Here is a 17,299-nt window from a genome sequence, read left to right as displayed (position 1 = left end):
GTGCTCCTTCCTTCTCTTCAAGAAACATCTAGGAGTTGCCGCCCCTAGCTCCCTTTGGGCTGCTATTTGGGCTACAACTTAGCTTTCTTTTGAGCTCATGTGGGCTACACTGTAGGCTGTTATTTGGGCTAAAAATGGGCTGGGCCGAAATTTTCTTCTTGCTAGGCTTCTTCCTTTGGGTTTTCCAAAGAGTTAGCTTGTACTACTTGGGCCGAATGAAATTCTCTTGCTTTCATGGTTGGGCCAGGCTGAATTTGGTCTTTTTGAACTTTCTTTTCTTGCCTTTTTCCTTCATTTTCTTGGATTAATTATCCCTGAACTTATTCTTAGCATTAAGCTAAATTAAGGCAAAAATTAATAAAACTGGCATAAAAATCCATGCTAAAGTCCTCAAAAATTATAGATAAATTGTAAGTTCATCAAATACCCCCACACTTAAGCTTTTGCTTGTCCTCAAGCAAAGACATCAGCCATAAACTTAATATTCCCCCCTTCTGTTCTCACCATTTACCTAGTGAACTTTTTAGATAGAAATGCATTGAGTAGTCGGGGAACTTTTGTATGTGCTCAACTCTTATTCTTGTAAATTACCATTTAAGATATGTATCAGATCCAAGGAAAGGAGAATATGAATTTCACCATAGTCTAGCCTTTACTTCTAATTCATATATAAATCAGCTCCTTAATTGTCAAGGTTAATAATCAAATTTCACTAAGTTTCACATCTGTAACTAAATCTCAATGAGAGTTCAACTTTAGAGTGCCCCTTTGAACCTCAGCTATCACCACAATTTCTTAATTCTAGGGGTGAGTGCATCTTTTGCTCCATCTCACCCTTTTCTTTTTTTTTTTCGGTGTGAGTGCATTTTATGCTCCATCTCACACACTTTTCTCTCTCTTTTCTTTTTTTTTTTTCTTTTGGTGTGAGTGCATCTTATGCTCCATCTCACACTGGTCACTTGCTTGAGGTAGGTAAATAGGACTCATGTTCTAAGCTGCTAGTTTTACTATTCAGCTCAGAATAGCGGAGTCAATTTGGGCTTTTGTCCTTCTTTGCAATTATTGAACCTCAAGAATCAGCACTTCAGATGTGTACTAGCTCTCTTGACCATTAACCATGAAATCAAGGGCTTCCATACACATGAAGATAGTTAGGGCTAGTCATGCTGAAAAGCATATTCAGCTCCCCTTTTCTCATGCATATATCAAATTGGGTCATTCACAAGAATAAAAACTTAACAAGTACATCAGTCTCCCTCAACTCATTGAATTCCTTCTTAAAAATCATCAAATAAATAGTAATGAACTTGAGGGGTTCCAGTCTTTTTTGGTTATGTCATTGCCTGCATATGTGTGTTGGGGTGCATGGTTTCAGCCCTCATACCGTAGCCTCGGGCTCACTGCCCCACACTTAAGATGAACATTGTCCTCAATGTTCGTAGTGTTAGGCAGTAACAATAAAACTAGCAAGAGCATCATCAAGTAATAGGAGGTATTTAGAGGACTTCCCTGAAGATCATTCTTAAATTCTGCAATATGTTGTTAGTGGAAAACTTCTTCTGCTAGAAATCACTTGCAAACTAGAAGAGGAGATCAGTATCTTTATTCAATTAAATTCTAAGAAAAACTAACTAAACTTAAATGCTATGAAAAATAAAAACAAAAAGCAAGTAAGACAGTTTATGACTAAGTATCTGAATTGGGAATTCTCCCAACAACCTCTTGTTCCCTTGGGTTTACCATGGTGTTACTAGGTAAGGTACCCGGAGCCCTTTCTGAAATCATCTGTGCCAGCTGCCCAACCTGAGTTTCCAAGTTCCTTATCGATGTTTCGTTATTCTGAAATCTATTTTCCGCACTAGCTATGAACTTGGTCATTAGCTCCTCCAAGTTAGATTTCAGTTCCGGCTGATAGAAGTTTTGGTGGAAAGGTTTAGGTGCATGCTGATTCAGGTGGCCTCTCCATCCGGGGTTATAGGCATGATGGTACTGATTTCCTGGCTGTCTTGTAAAGTTGCCTACAAAGTCTACTTGTTCTGTGGACTGAAAAGACTGACTGCCAACTTGGAATTCAGTCCTATCATGGCCTCCCCCACACTTATCATACTGTACATGCATAGCTGCCATCTGCATCTCATCAATTTTTTTGCTAAGTGCTCCTATTTGTGCAGAGAGAGCTGTGTATGTATCCACATTATGAAGGCCATGCTGCTTTCTAACTGGTGTCCTTTCTGAATGCCATTGGTAGTTATTGGCTGCCATCTCCTCGATGAGTGCATGGGCAACCTCGGGAGTCTTATTGTTTATGGAGCCCCTAGCTACTGCATCTAAGATGGTCTTGTTTGAATCGATCAGACCATTATAAAATGTTTGCACCTGCAGCCAAATCGGAAGGCCATGGTGAGGAACTCTCCTTAACAGCTCCTTGTATCGTTCCCATGACTCATATAAAGATTCCCCCTCTTGCTGGAAAAAAGTAGTGATGTCATTCCTCATTTTAGCAGTTTTAGAAGGGGGAAAATATTTAGAGAGAAAACGGCTGGCCATTTCATCCCATGTGACTATAGATCCTGCCGGTAATGAGTTCAACCAAGCTTTGGCTTTATCCTTCAAAGAAAATGGGAATAACCTCAGCCGGATGGCATCATCACTTACCCCATTGTGTTTGAAGGTGTCACAGATTTCCAAGAAGTTAGCAATATGTGCATTCGGATCCTCATGGGCCATACCACAAAATTGAACCGTATTTTGTATCATTTGGATTATGGCCGGTTTAATTTCGAAGTTATTGGCAGCAATAGTTGGCCTGATAATGCTGGAGACAGTCCCGGTGAGGGTGGGCTTGGCATAATCCATCATAGTTCTTTGTTCAGCCATTTCTTGTGCTTCTTGTCTGACTTGCTTAGCAGCTCTCAAACGGACATGGAGAGTCCGTTCAATCTCCGGGTCGTAAAGGATCTCTTCCAGTTCAGGTCTGCTTGTCATAAACTGTAAAGGTCAAAGCAATAAAAAGGCCAATATTCACAAAAGAAAATAAATAACTAATCCTATTACAATTGAAAATGTAAAGTGAAGTATTGGAATATACAAACCTACATCCTAAAATAAATAAATGCAGCTAACTAAAAGCAGATCAACATCTTATTCAATATACAGAATTCAGTAGCAATTTTCAAACAGGTCTGAATTCAGTAATCTCTGATTAGAACAACAGTTTACAAATTCCTCTTCTTTATATTGCTGAAATCAGGGACGGGATTTAATTACACAGATATAAACTGCTGAGAGCTGAAATCTCAGTAGCTACTGAGAACAGTAATATACAGTTATGAAATCTTAGCAGCTACTGAGGACAGCCAAGTGCGGATCAGCAGTGATTGTGTTCAGGTCTGAGTTTCATATTAAAAGGCTCTTCTGTGCTACTGAAGGTCAATACACTAAACTGAAGTCAATGTACAAAGGATTGATAGCAATTCAGACATCAGTTCTACACAAAATTGAGATCAGCTCTGAAATCTCAGAAGCCACTGAGAACAATAATAAATATAATAGCAGCTGCTGATAACAGTACAGTTGTGCTCAGGTCTGATTTCCATATTGGAAGGCGACTAAATATCAGATCTGAGCCCACTGTTTTGATGAGCTATGCATCACCAAACACCAGATGGAGTAGCCATACTAAAACTGAGCAATTCAGCAGGATAACCTACTGATATCAGCAATGAAACATGCTGTATACAGATTTGCACAAAACCGAAATCAATCAGTAGTAAAAAGATCTGAAATCAGACCTGTATTCACCATGGTGTGGCTGCTGGGATCTGATTTTCTTTTTCTTTTCTTTTGAAATGAAATAAAACACAAAGCAGTAATGCAACTACACTACTGAACAAAATCACCCTTTTTTTTTTTAAAGGAAGAAAACTAAAACAAAATACAGCAATGCAACCAAAATCTTTTTGGATGAGTGCAGGTCTGATTGATGAATGTAATTTAGATCTGAACTCATTTTGAGATTTATTTATTTATTTATTATTTATTTATTTATTTTTTTTAGAACCAAAAGAAGAAGAGAAATTTGATTTGCATAAGCTACATTAAAAACTGAAACTAAGGATGGAACAATCAAGTATCAAGAGAAGAAACATGGCTCCATCAATGTAGCCCTTGATGGAGTATACACTTATTGGAATGTAGTACACACGGCTGCACACACCCATTCAGATCTGCTAGACTTTCTATTCATGCACAGCTGAAATCAGAGCTATCTAACTTAAAAAAAAAAAAATCAAAGATCAGCCCAGGACAATTCACAATGCCAATTTAGTAATGTTAATTGTAATACAAACCTGTTCAAAACCTGCCCTGGTTCAGTCTTGCTGTAGCAGGTCTGCTATAGTAGCCCTGCTATAGGTTTGAACTCTAATAGAAAAATGGTGTGGAAGTGCCACTTTTCATGAAATCTCTTGAGGCATAAAAAAATTCTCAGATTAAATATACTTTTCTTCAACCAAATCAGCTCAGATAGATCGGAGTACAAGTTATTTAATTCAGCAAAGTATGCCCTGTATCCTGCTCTGTTCACAACCCCAGTTCAGATCTAGGTAATTGCAGATCCAAATTTCTTCAACCATGACTATCCAATTGTTTTTGGGAGATAGCAGATTTTTTTTAGGGTGTATTGGGGTGAAGATAACCCCCAATTACCCTTTGAATTTATATTAGTTCAGGTCTGAGTTCAAGGGAACTCAGATCTGAACTGTTGCAAATCTGCTACAGTAAATCTCAGATCTGAACTCAGATCTGAGTTCTGATCCGAATCCTTGGTTTCCATTCTTTCGGTTATATGGTTCTCTCTCTCTCTTTTTTTTTTTTCACTATCTAAATATATATTTTTTTTCTTTTTGTAATGAAAGAAAAGAATAATAAAGGGCTGAGAACAGAATTTTTTTTTTTTCTGAGTATTGCAGTTCTGCTATAGCAGAGTTCAGGTCTGAACTCAAGTCTGAGTTCGGATCTGAAATCTCAATTGCCTTACCTTCAGTTATTTCTACCAAATTGCCTTTGAGAATAGCAGAAGTGCCCTAGGGTGAATTGGGGTGGTTATGACACCCAATTCCCCTCAAAATTGCATCAGTTCAGGTCTGAGTTCAGAGGAGCTCAAATCTGAACTGTTGCAAATCTGCTGTAGCAGAATTCAGATTTGAACTCAGATCTGTATTCTGATCCGAATTCTCAATTGCTCCTCTGGTTGTTCAAAAGATCTCCTTTTTTTTTTCATTTTATATATATATATATATATATATATATATTTTGTAATGGAAAAAGAAATAAAATTCTGAAACACAAGCAATTCTTTTCGGCTGAGTGCTGCAGATCTAAAATCTGCTGATCTGAGTGCCGAATGCAACTCAGATCTACAACACTCATGTTTATGTGAATTTTTTTTTTTTTTTTGAAGGGAACAACACCAAGATTGAATAGAAATCAAATATGTCTTTATTAAAATGAAACTGAAACCAGAAAAAGAAAGTAATCTACTTAAGAAAGAAGAAACATAACTACAGTAGTACAGCAGTTGCAGTCCAAGCTGAAATGAAAAAAGTTAGCAAATTAACCCAACTATGAATGCAATGCGGAATGAGATCAGATTAAGAATGCTCAATGTTTCCTAATATTGCTTCTATAAATCCCCGGCAATGGTGCCAAAAACCTGATGTGTTGCTCATTGTGACACTAGCAAGTGCACTAGCCGTTCAAGTAATAAAGTAGAGAGTGAAGTATTGTTCCCACGAGGATTTAGGAAACAATTACCAATACTAAATTGAGCACTTTTTATCTGATCAACAAACAAATCAAAACTCTAATGAAAGCTAAGAAATCCTAAATTAAAATCTATCTAAATCATTGGCCCAATTGCCTTCAAATCAGGTTAGAAGAGTAAGCAGTAAATGTCAATCTCAGAATTCAGCAATCTATCAATTTGGATCATTCGAATAAATCATGATTGAGCCTTGGTTTGGTGAAACCCCAAGGTCATGAACAGCCTCTCTCAAGCGCATGTTCATCCTATGCATGAGTGATGGTTCTTCTATCTCTAGAAAGAATCTAATCGCCATGCATGCATTTCTTCAAACACTTATAAGGCATCAATTCAAATCTGAATTGATCACCAACTGAATTGTGCAAGTTATCTCTAACCTTGCACTCAATTCAGTTCTTGAATAGTAGATCTGAATTCATAGAGTCTCTCTCAAGCACTCTAGGAATTCCAAGCTGTAGATTAATTCGCCCAATCTGAAATTTGCAGATCTGAATTCTCTTTCAAGCAATTCAGATCTTGCAATCTCAGATCTGAGAATTCAGATATGAGTTTTGAAGGTTAGTTGGCCGAATTGATCTGCAATAACACCCTTATTCAAGAAACTTCAAGTACAATCCATGATCATTTGAATGAATAAAAAAGAATTAGATTGCTGAACTGAAATTTTACAAGCTGAAATACATCAAGGAAGAATGGAAACAAGGAGAAAGAAGAAAGAAAATATAACTAAGAAACTGAATTCAAATCAAAAGAGAATGAAACTACAAATGATTTATTACAAAAGATCTTTGAATCACAAACCCTCAATTCAAACTCACCTTCTTCTTCTTTTTCCTTGCGCCTAGCCTTCTTCTCTTCTCTTCTCTCAAGGTGGCCGAACCTCTAAGAGTGGGAGAGCCTTCCTCTCAAGCAATTGAACAACCTTCTCCCCTCCTAGAGGCCTCCTTATATAGTTTTTCAAGGGGGCTCTTGCCCCTTCTTGAAGCCTCTAGAATGGGGTGTATTACACCCCTCATGAACCTTCTAGAGTGCTCCCTCCTTCTCTTCAAGAAACATCTAGGAGTTGCCGCCCCTAGCTCCCTTTGGGCTACTATTTGGGCTACAACTTAGCTTGCTTTTGAGCTCATGTGGGCTACACTCTAGGCTGTTATTTGGGCTAAAAATGGGCTGGGCCGAAATTTTCTTCTTGCTAGGCTTCTTCCTTTGGGTTTTCCAAAGAGTTAGCTTGTACTACTTGGGCCGAATGAAATTCTCTTGCTCTCATGGCTGGGCCGGGCTGAATTTGGTCTTTTTGAATATTCTTTTTTTGCCTTTTTCCTTCATTTTCTTGGATTAATTATCCCTGAACTTATTCTTAGCATTAAGCTAAATTAAGGCAAAATTTAATAAAACCGGCATAAAAATCCATGCTAAAGTCCTCAAAAATTATAGATAAATTGTAAGTTCATCACTAACCACTTTGTCGCTTGCCGAGAGGTACAGTTCTAAAATATCACCCTCCTCATGCCAGGTTAAGATTGGCACACTAGCGAGGTATTTCTTGAGCTCTCCAAATGCGAGTTGACAGTCTCGGGTCCATTTGAAACCTTTGCTTTTGATTTCCTTAAAAAACGACAAACAACGGTCCACCGAGTTGGACATGAAGCGGCTCAGGGTGACTATGCGGCCGTTCAACCTCTAAACCTCCTTCAACTTCCGGGGTGGTCTCATATCTAAGACGGCCTTAATTTTGTCTGAGTTGGCCTCAATGTCGCATCGGTTAATGATGGATCCTAGGAACTTGCCCGAGGTCTTGCCGAATACAAACTTGTTTGGGTTCAGTCTCATATTAAACTTACACAAAATTTCAAAAATAGAATGCAAGTCTTGTATTAATTCATGTGAAAATTGAGTTTTGACAACCATGTTGTCTACATAGGATTCTACTTTTCTACATTTAGTGGCGCAAACAACTTATTTACAAACCTTTGAAAGGTTGCCCCTACATTTTTTAACCCGAAGGGCATAACCTTGTAACAGTATAGACCGAACTCAAAGGTAGTCTTTTCTTTGTCCGTCGGGTCCATCTTGATTTGGTTATAGCCCGAATAGGCATCCAAGAAACATAGCAACCCGTGCCCTGAGGTCGTGTCCACCAAGCGGTCAATTATGGGGAGTGGGAAGCAGTTTAGGTCAGTGTAGTCGACGCAAATGCGCCACTTGCCATTGGCCTTTTTCACCAGGATGGGGTTGGCTACCCAGCTAGGGTAGTGGACTTCTCTTATGAAGTCAGCTACGAGGAGCTTCTCGACCTCATCGTCGACCGCTTTCCACCACTCTGGAGCTATGTTGCGTTTCTTCTGTCTAACGGGCATAACTACAGGATCAGTATTCAGCTTGTGAGTTATGAGGTTGGGGTCTATACCGGGCATCTCTACCGCGGACCATGCAAAAATATCTAAATTTTGGAGTAAGAAGCTTACTAGTTTGGATCCTAGAGGTTCCTGGATGAAAGCACCGATCTGAAGCGTCCGAGCCGGGTTGGTTGCTGAGGTCAGGACTACGACTATTTCTTCCATGGGCATGGCTCGTTCCTCACTTTGCTCCATAGGCCGCTTCAGTTCGAGGTCATCGGCCACCTTGGTCTTTCCCTTCAGGGCGGCGATGTAGCACTTACGGGACTCGAGCTGGTCGCCTCGCGCTACCCCCACTCCAAAGTCTATTGGGAACTTCATAGCCAAATGGTAAGTGGAGACCACCGCCCGTAGGACATGGGTGATCGGCCGACCTATTATAGCATTGTAGGGGGAGAGGGTCATGACCACCAGGAAGTCGTGTTTGAATCTGACCATGCAAGTTCATGTGCCAACTTCCACAGGTACTGTTATTTTCCCAAGGGGCTGGACTTCCTCTCTGCTGAAGCCCACCAAAGGAGTGTTTGTAGACTTTAGGTCGCTTCTTTGCAGTTGGAGCTGGTTGAACACAGCTTTGAAGAGGATGTCGGCCAAGCTGCCTGAGTCGACGAGTACACGCCTGACCTCGAAGTCATTGATCCTCAGCTTTATTACGAGTGTGTCATCGTGGGGGTAGTGGACCTCTCGCGCGTCATCTTCCATGAAGAAAATTGGCTCTTCTATCCTCAGCCGCTTTGGGGGATTCTGCTCTTCCCGGATGGCTTCATAAACTGACGTCTGAGCTACTGCTAAAGTGCTGTTAGACAGTCTTGTATGCCCTTAGCTTCAATCGGATTTGATGTACTTTTGTTATTTAGTGGAAATAAAATAAAGTCCATGTTTGATTTAGGTTGTTTGGTATAATTCTTTGTAAGACCCTAAAACTGGACACTTATAGAAACTTGTGTTAGTTTTAAATGTTCACAGCCATTGGATAGGTCTAGGGAGATTTATCCTGTCAAGGCTGATACTGATGTGCCACCAAGTGTTGGGAATGCTTGTTTCGGCCATCAGGGTAAGACCCAAGGCACATGCAGTATGGGATTGCTTGAACCCTTGAACCGGACTAGATTTCCAGTATTGCCCTAGACCTTGGAGACAGATGGGCAAAACTAGAAAGTTACACTTGACCCCTAGACTCGATTATGACACATCACTAGGTGTTGGATCGGGCTGCCTTTGATGTGTCAATCAGTGAAATCCTTAGTGGCGGTCAAAACCTGGACATGTTAGGGCAGTCTGAGAATTCATCTGAGTGAGTGGTCATAGTGACAGGACCAGCCCCTTTGTCGGACAATGGTAATGATTGGGAATGCACTATCTCTGATGGAAACCAAACTGCCAGCAGTTGATTTCAATTGTTGGAATTTTGTTTTACAAAAATAAGATATATATATGTATATGTATGGTTTCAAAAGATTTGCAAAAAGGTTTTAATTCCCGGGATCCATGTGAGTAGAGAGTGCGGCACTGTTCCTTGCAGCCGAGAGAGAGGTCTTCTCTTGTTGGGCAGTGCTTGATCATTAAGGGCTGAGAGGTTAAGTGTAAGACCATTTAGAATAATACCTGATGGGCTAATCTTGCACCTGCCCACAATCCCTGGGTTTTTATAAGATGGCTAGGCCCAAGGACCACTTAATGTAAGTGTTGGGCCCATAGGGTCCATGTGATGGGCTCAAGGGGGTCACTGAGTCTTTCAGTGAATTCGGCTGGGCCATGTAATAAAGGCTGGGCCAAACCCATGTGGCTGGTGTGTAGATCAATGCTTGGGTCCCACGCCATACAAAGAAGCCCAACTGGGCAGTGATGAACTTACAATTTATCTATAATTTTTGAGGACTTTAGCATGGATTTTTATGCCGGTTTTATTAATTTTTGCCTTAATTTAGCTTAATGCTAAGAATAAGTTCAGGGATAATTAATCCAAGAAAAGGAAGGAAAAAGGCAAGAAAAGAAGGTTCAAAAAGACCAATTTCAGTCCAGCCCGGTCGTGGAAGCAAGAGAGAGCACTTCGGCCCAAAAAGAGCAAGTGAATTCCTTGAGAGAACCCAAGAAAATAAAGCCTAGCTATGAGTAGAATTCGGCCCAGCAAGGAAGGCCCATTCTTAGCCCAAAAGAGCAACTCAATGTATAGCTATCATGTGCTAAGAGAGAGCCTAAGTGCAGCCCAAATAGCAGCCCTTAGGAGGCTTTCAAGAAAGCTCTAGAAAGTTCAAGAATTGGGTGTAATACACCCCATTCTAGAGGCTTCAAGAAGGGGCAAGAGCTCCCTTGAAAAATTATATAAGGAGGCCTCTAGGAGGGGGGAGAGGTGTTCAATTGCTTGAGAGGAAGGCTCTCCCACTCTTAGAGGTTCGGCCACCTTGAGAGAAGAGAAGAGAAGAAGGCTAGGCGCAAGGAAGAAGAAGAAGAAGGGCTGAAGGAAGTTCAAGACAAGCAAGCTAGAAGAAGAAGGTGAGTTCGAATTGAGGGTTTGTGATTCAAAGATCTTTTGTAATAAATCATTTGTAGTTTCATTCTCTTTTGATTTGAATTCAGTTTCTTAGTTATATGTTCTTTCTTCTTTCTCCTTGTTTCCATTCTTCCTTGATGTATTTAAGCTTGTAAAATTTCAGTTCAGCAATTTAATTCTTTTTGATTCCTTCAAATGGTCATGCATTGTACTTGAAGTTTCTTGAATAAGGGTGTGATTGTAGATTAATTCGGCCAACTAACCTTCAAAACTCAGATCTGAATTCTCAGATCTGAGATTGCAAGATCTGAATTGCTTGAAAGAGAATTCAGATCTGCAATTTTCAGATTGGGCGAATTAATCTACAGCTTGGAATTCCTAGAGTGCTTGAGAGAGACTCTAGGAATTCAGATCTACTATTCAAGAACTGAATTGAGTGCAAGGTTAGAGATAACTTGCACAATTCAGTTGGTGATCAATTCAGATTTGAATTGATGCCTTAGAAGTGTTTGAAGAAATGCATGCATGGGGATTAGATTCTTGCTAGAGATAGAAGAACCGTCACTCATGCATAAGATGAACATGCGCTTGAGAGAGGCTGTTCATGACCTTGGGGTTTCACCAAACCAAGGCTCAATCATGATTCATTCGAATGATCCAAATTGATAGATTGCTGAATTCTGAGATTGACATTTACTGCTTACTCTTCTAACCTGATTTGAAGGCAATTGGACCAATGATTTAGATAGATTTTAATTTAGGATTTTTTTAGTTTTCATTAAAGTTTTGGTTTATTTTTTGATCAGATAAGAAGTGCTCAATTTAGTATTGGTAATTGTTTCCTAAATCCTCGTGGGAACGATACTTCACTCACTACTTTATTACTTGAACGGCTAGTGCACTTGCTAGTGTCACAATGAGCCACACATCAGGCAGCAGGTTGGAAACTAGTTAAACACTAAACACTTAATGGGCCAAAAGCCCATTTCAAACTAGATTGATATGATCACCAGTTCATGGGGTGAATCTGAGATTAGTGTTAGTAAAAGGATTGGGTCTTTGACCTTATCCACTCTAAGAGACCAAATTCAAATTAGATTTGAATCTGGTAACCTTCTGATAAGATTAGGAGTTAACTAACTTAATCTACAGATAGGATTAAGATTAACCTCTATCCAAATACTGATTTGGATTGGGATAACTCCCAAAATATTGGGAGGTTTCTTAATCAAGAAGAAAGAGGAGAAAACCCTAGCAGAAATATTATATTTCAAACTAAGGGGTTTGAGCAAGCAAGAAACACATCCTGCAATCTGAGATTTGATCTCTCACAGACTCCAGAGAAAAGAGACAATTCTGCCCTCTTCGTCCCTGTACTTCTCCTCCTTCAGCCACCGCCACTACCTGTTGGAAGATTGGATCTTTGCAGCAATAGGAAGTCAAGAAAGCAGTTCTTGACAATAGTCTTGCAAGAAAGACACTAGGATTCGGTGTTCAAGGTTCCCAAAGGGTTCTTGTGAAGAATCCAGTGTGTAGGATGCACCCTGTTGGTTTCGTTCCATCCACAACTGTGTCATCTTCAGCAGGAGCGGATCTTGGTTACTTCTTTGGGCATGAACACCAACTTTGGGAGATATTATTTCTCCGGATCAGGTATAATCCTTCCTATTTCCTTTTGGTTCAGATCTGGTTTGTTTATGGTTCAAGTAGGATACTTGAATAATGTATTCTAAATTTATGGAATATGATTCCCAGTTGGAAGAAGGTAGGAAATTTTTTTGAAATTCGCCCCCCATTCCGCACCTTTCTTGGTGTCCATTAGATGGATCCTACCATTCTTTCAGTGGTATTAGAGCCACAGGTTTGAATCTTGAATCAAAAGAAAATCAGATCTGACCCTGCACAGATGAACAGAAAATGTTCTGCCAAGATTTGCGTAGATTGCTTTCCTTTTTTTTTTTTTTCAAGAAATGGTTTCTTGTTAAGGGTGTTTGATCTGAAATTAATTTTATTAAATCCAAAAATTTATTTAGAATTGTTCTTTATTTATTTTTGATTTAATGGATTGTTTGAACCTAGAGATTGCAGTGCAGATTTGGCGTAGATAGTCTACGCACCCTTTTTTCTTCCTTTTATTATTATTCGGTCTATAAATAATTTTTTTTATTTTTCTAGACTAAATGTATAGGATTTGATCAAGAATGTAATTAATTAATAGAAATAGGATTTCTATTTTTTATTTATTTTCTTGATTAAAGAAGAAGGAAGAAGATGACGGCGCTAGAGATTTGCAGATGGAGAAATCGCATACTGCGATTTACAATTTATGAAACTGTAACTTTTGTGATTAACCTTTGTTTGCAGGTGGTACGAACAGTCCATATCTTTTATTTGTGATTGTCTAAAATAAAAAATTATTAATTTCAGATCTCTCTTGAATTAATTCTTGAATTGAAAATCAGTTTTGGACCATTTCGGACTAGATTGGACCAAAACTGTTTGGACTGAATTTGAGATTCGAAAGGGGCTGTTTTTCAGTCCATATTTCTCACACTGGTTATTCCAAATCTGATGTTCAATTACAGGGGTTAATTCGGCCCACCTGTAAAGCCCAGTTTTAAAGGGTTAAAACTGCAAAAGCCTATTATTGTGAGAAAAGCTGTATGGGTCGAACTGCTAACTGTTATTCAGCCCATACACCTAGTAAACATTAATTGTTAATGCTTGAAGTTTTAAATGGGCCATTTGATGGGCTTTATAGTAGTTAATTGATTGGATCAATTCTTCCTCTACATGTGATGTTTGGATGTATGATGTGCTGCGACCATGGGCCATAAGCACTTGGCCCTTGTTAACTCGTTAGTGGCTCTTGCGCACACCATGGCTGAATGCACATCATTGCCATGGTGTCCCTTAAGGTCATTGGATGACCCCTCTGTACTTGGTGGGCCCCACAACCCTAAAAAGGGATGCGTATGGAACCTGAAGGTCATTCGATATGGGAGGGGTTTCACTAGAAAATGGGAACTCTCTCACGGTACCTTGGCATAACCTGAATATGATGGGTGTGCACTCACTGGACAGAACGGTTTACCTGAAAATGGCTATGAACCTTGTCTGACAGAGGCCAAAGGGAAATTCATCTGATGAGTGGATATGATCTATCACAGAAAGGTGGTGGGGTTATGCAGCTGAAACAGTTGGCTTCACACACCCTATGTGATTTCCCACATTTCCAGAGACATTCCATCATCTCCATCACTGAGAAGGGAGGGAAAATCTCAGAGATGAATAAATGGGAATAGAACATAGATTAAAAGCCATATCTGTGTAGGTAACATGAATCTGACTAAGGTTGTGGACTAACGTTTTTGTTGTTTTATCAGAAAATGGCAAATAGTCAATTTGCAAAGCTTCTAGATGATAACAAGCTTAAGGGCCCAAACTATGCCGACTGGTATAGAAATCTTATGCTGGTCCTAACTTCTAAAAAGTTAGATAAGGTGGTGAAAAATCCTGCCCCGGAAAGTCTGGGTGATAGGGCTTCTGAGGCCCGTAGGAGGGACTACCAAGATTGGGAGGATAAGAACTCCCTAGCCCGCTGCTTTGTTATTGCCTCATTAGACAACTCAATACAGAGGCAGTTCGATCATATTGAACTAGCCAAGGACATATTGGACAGTCTAAGAACAGTGTATGAAGAGCAGAACCGTTCTACTCGACAGAAGGTCCTGAAATTGTTCATGACCACGCAAATGTCCAAGGGGCAGAAAGTTCATGACCATTGTCTTCGGATGATGGGAAACATTAATGAACTTGAAGCTCTTAGATCCGGGCTAGATCTTGGCACGCAAGTGGATGCCATCCTGAATTCTTTGCCCTCTTCCTTCAATGCGTTCACTATGAACTACAGTATGAATAAGCTGAATGTCAGCATCCAGGAACTTAGCAATATGTTGTAGAGAGCCGAGAATCTTTTAAAGAGGGATGAGCCTGTGTTTATGCTTGCTGAAGCTAACAGATTGGGCAAGAAAAAGAGAAAGGCAAAGAAGCCCCAGAAGAAAGCTGCCAAACCCAAGAAGCAGAAGAAAAACAAGGCATCTGATGTCTGTCACTTCTGCAAACAAACCAGCCACTGGAAGATGAACTGTCCTACCTACCTGGAATCTAAGAAAGGTAACATCGAAACTTGTGTCATAGAAACTAATATGGTAGTTACTTCTGTGTCCTGGTGTGTTGACTCTGGGGCTTCAACGAATGCGTGTAACTCACTGCAGGGGTTCAAAGTTAGCAGAAGATTGAGTGATGGCAAGGTGACACTATTCTTGGAAACGACTGCAAGTGTTGCAGCTGCGGTGATAGGAACTGTAGAATTAGCTTTTAGAGAAGGAGTCCTTGTACTTAAAGATTGTCTTTATGTACAGAACTTGAGAAGATATTTAATTTCTATTTCTAAACTGTGTGCTGATGGATATACTGTTTATTTTAGTAATATGATTACTGTTAAAGGGAATAACAAATTCATCGCATGCGGGGAACTGGAGAATGGTCTCTATGTTCTACATCCTTCTATTGGAACTAACCTAACCGAAACTATGTCGATCAAAAATCCCAACCTAGAAGGTCCACCCGGGTATCCAGACCACCAGTCCGATATGGTTGTGACCAAGATATCTACCTGGTGGAAGCCTTGACTAGTGAAGAGGATCCCGTGACATATGCGGAAGCTATGTTAGACATAGATTCCAAGAAGTGGGTGGAGGCCATGAGAGCTGAGATGGAGTCAATGGAGACCAATTGAGTCTGGACTCTAGTAGATCCGCCCTCTGGGGTAAAAGCAATTGGTTGCAAATGGATCTACAAGAGGAAGAAGGGCCCCGATGGCAGGATTGAGACCTACAAAGCTCGTTTAGTGGCAAAAGGGTATACTCAGAAAGAAGGCATCGATTATGAGGAAACCTTTTCGCCCGTGGCCATGCTTAAATCCATTAGGATCCTGCTAGCTGTAGCAGCATACCATAACTACGAGATTTGGCAAATGGATGTCAAAACCGCGTTCCTGAATGGAGATCTTAGTGAAGATATCTACATGCAGCAGCCGCAAGGCTTTATTGCTGCTAGTCAGGAACACATGGTATGTAAACTCAACAGATCCATATATGGACTTAAGCAGGCTTGTAGGAGTTGGAACATCCATTTTGATTCTTCCGTCAAAATGTTTGACTTTGAGCAGAATCCGGATGAGCCCTGTGTTTATAGGAAGTCCTGTGGGGATAAGATTATTTTTTTAGTATTGTACGTGGACGATATCCTACTCATTGGGAATGATGTAGGAATGTTGACTTCGGTCAAGGTATGGATGTCACAGCAGTTCTCCATGAAAGATCTTGGAGAAGCTTCATACATACTGGGTCTTCGACTCTATAGAGATAGATCGAAGCGGATAATTGGATTATCCCAGGCTGCTTACATTAAAAAAATTGTCAAAAGGTATAGCATGGAAAACTCCAAGAAAGGAAATGTTCCTTTCAGACATGGAGTAACTCTCTCCAAGAAGATGTCTCCCAAGACTTCTGAGGAGATTGAGGGCATGAGAGACGTTCCCTATGCCTCAGCCGTAGGGAGCATCATGTATGCCATGCTGTGCAATCGCCCGGACATAGCTCAAGCGGTGAGTGTGGTAAGAAGATTCCAGGCTAACATAGGGCAGGAGCATTGGACTGCTATGAAGAACATACATAAATACCTTCAAAGGACAAAAGAGTTTTGTCTGGTATTCGATGGTAGTTCACTACAAGTTCTGGGGTATACCGATGCCGATTTCCAGTCGGATCCATATGATAGAAAGTCTACATCCGGGTATGTTTTCATGATAGGATCGTGTGTTGTTTGCTGGAAAAGCAACAAATAGGGGTCCACTGCAAACTCCACAACCGAGGTCGAGTACATTGCCGCAAGTGAAGCTGCCAAGGAAGCCGTGTGGATGAAGAAATTCATACACGAATTGGGAATGATTCCATCCAGCACATCACCCATCCTGTTGTTGTGTGACAACAATGGAGCGATCGCCCAGGCTAAAGAGCCTTGGGCCCACTCGCAGTCAAAGCACATCGAGAGGAAGTACCATGTACTGCGGGAGATCGTTGGTAGAGGGGACGTCCTAATTCAGAAGGTAGCATCAGCGGATAATGTGGCAGACCCATTGACTAAGCCACTGACACAGAAGGTGTTTGAGAAACACGTGGAAAGTATGGGACTCTGGCTTGTACTAGATTGGACCTAAGTGCAAGTGGGAGCTGTTAGACAGTCTTGTATGCCCTTAGCTTCAATCAGATTTTATGTACTTTTGTTATTTAGTGGAAATAAATTAAAGTGCATGTTTGATTCAAGTTGTTTGGTATAATTTTGTGTAAGACCCTAAAACTGGATACTTATAGAAACTTGTGTTAGTTTTAAATGTTCACATCCATTGGATAGGTCTGGGGAGATTTATCCTGCCAAGGCTGATACTGATGTGCCACTAAGTGTTGGGATGGCTTGTTTCGGCCATCAGGGTAAGACCCAAGGCACATGCAGTATGGGATTGTTTGA

At 40.3% G+C, this 17,299-nt stretch overlaps 1 non-coding gene across 1 annotated transcript; it reads left to right on the top strand.

Moving 5' to 3' along the window:
• Positions 1–2,392: 2,392 nt before the first annotated feature.
• On the top strand, positions 2,393–2,499 carry LOC148861045 (small nucleolar RNA R71). Its single transcript, XR_016095219.1, has one exon. It is a non-coding gene; the product is annotated as a small nucleolar RNA R71 (small nucleolar RNA).
• Positions 2,500–17,299: the final 14,800 nt, after the last annotated feature.

This window comes from Nelumbo lutea, chromosome 4, assembly GCF_056320005.1.
Source record: "Nelumbo lutea isolate HS-2025 chromosome 4, American lotus-T2T, whole genome shotgun sequence".
NCBI classification, from domain to species: Eukaryota; Viridiplantae; Streptophyta; class Magnoliopsida; order Proteales; family Nelumbonaceae; genus Nelumbo; species Nelumbo lutea.
This window is presented reverse-complemented; position numbering and strand designations above follow the sequence as displayed.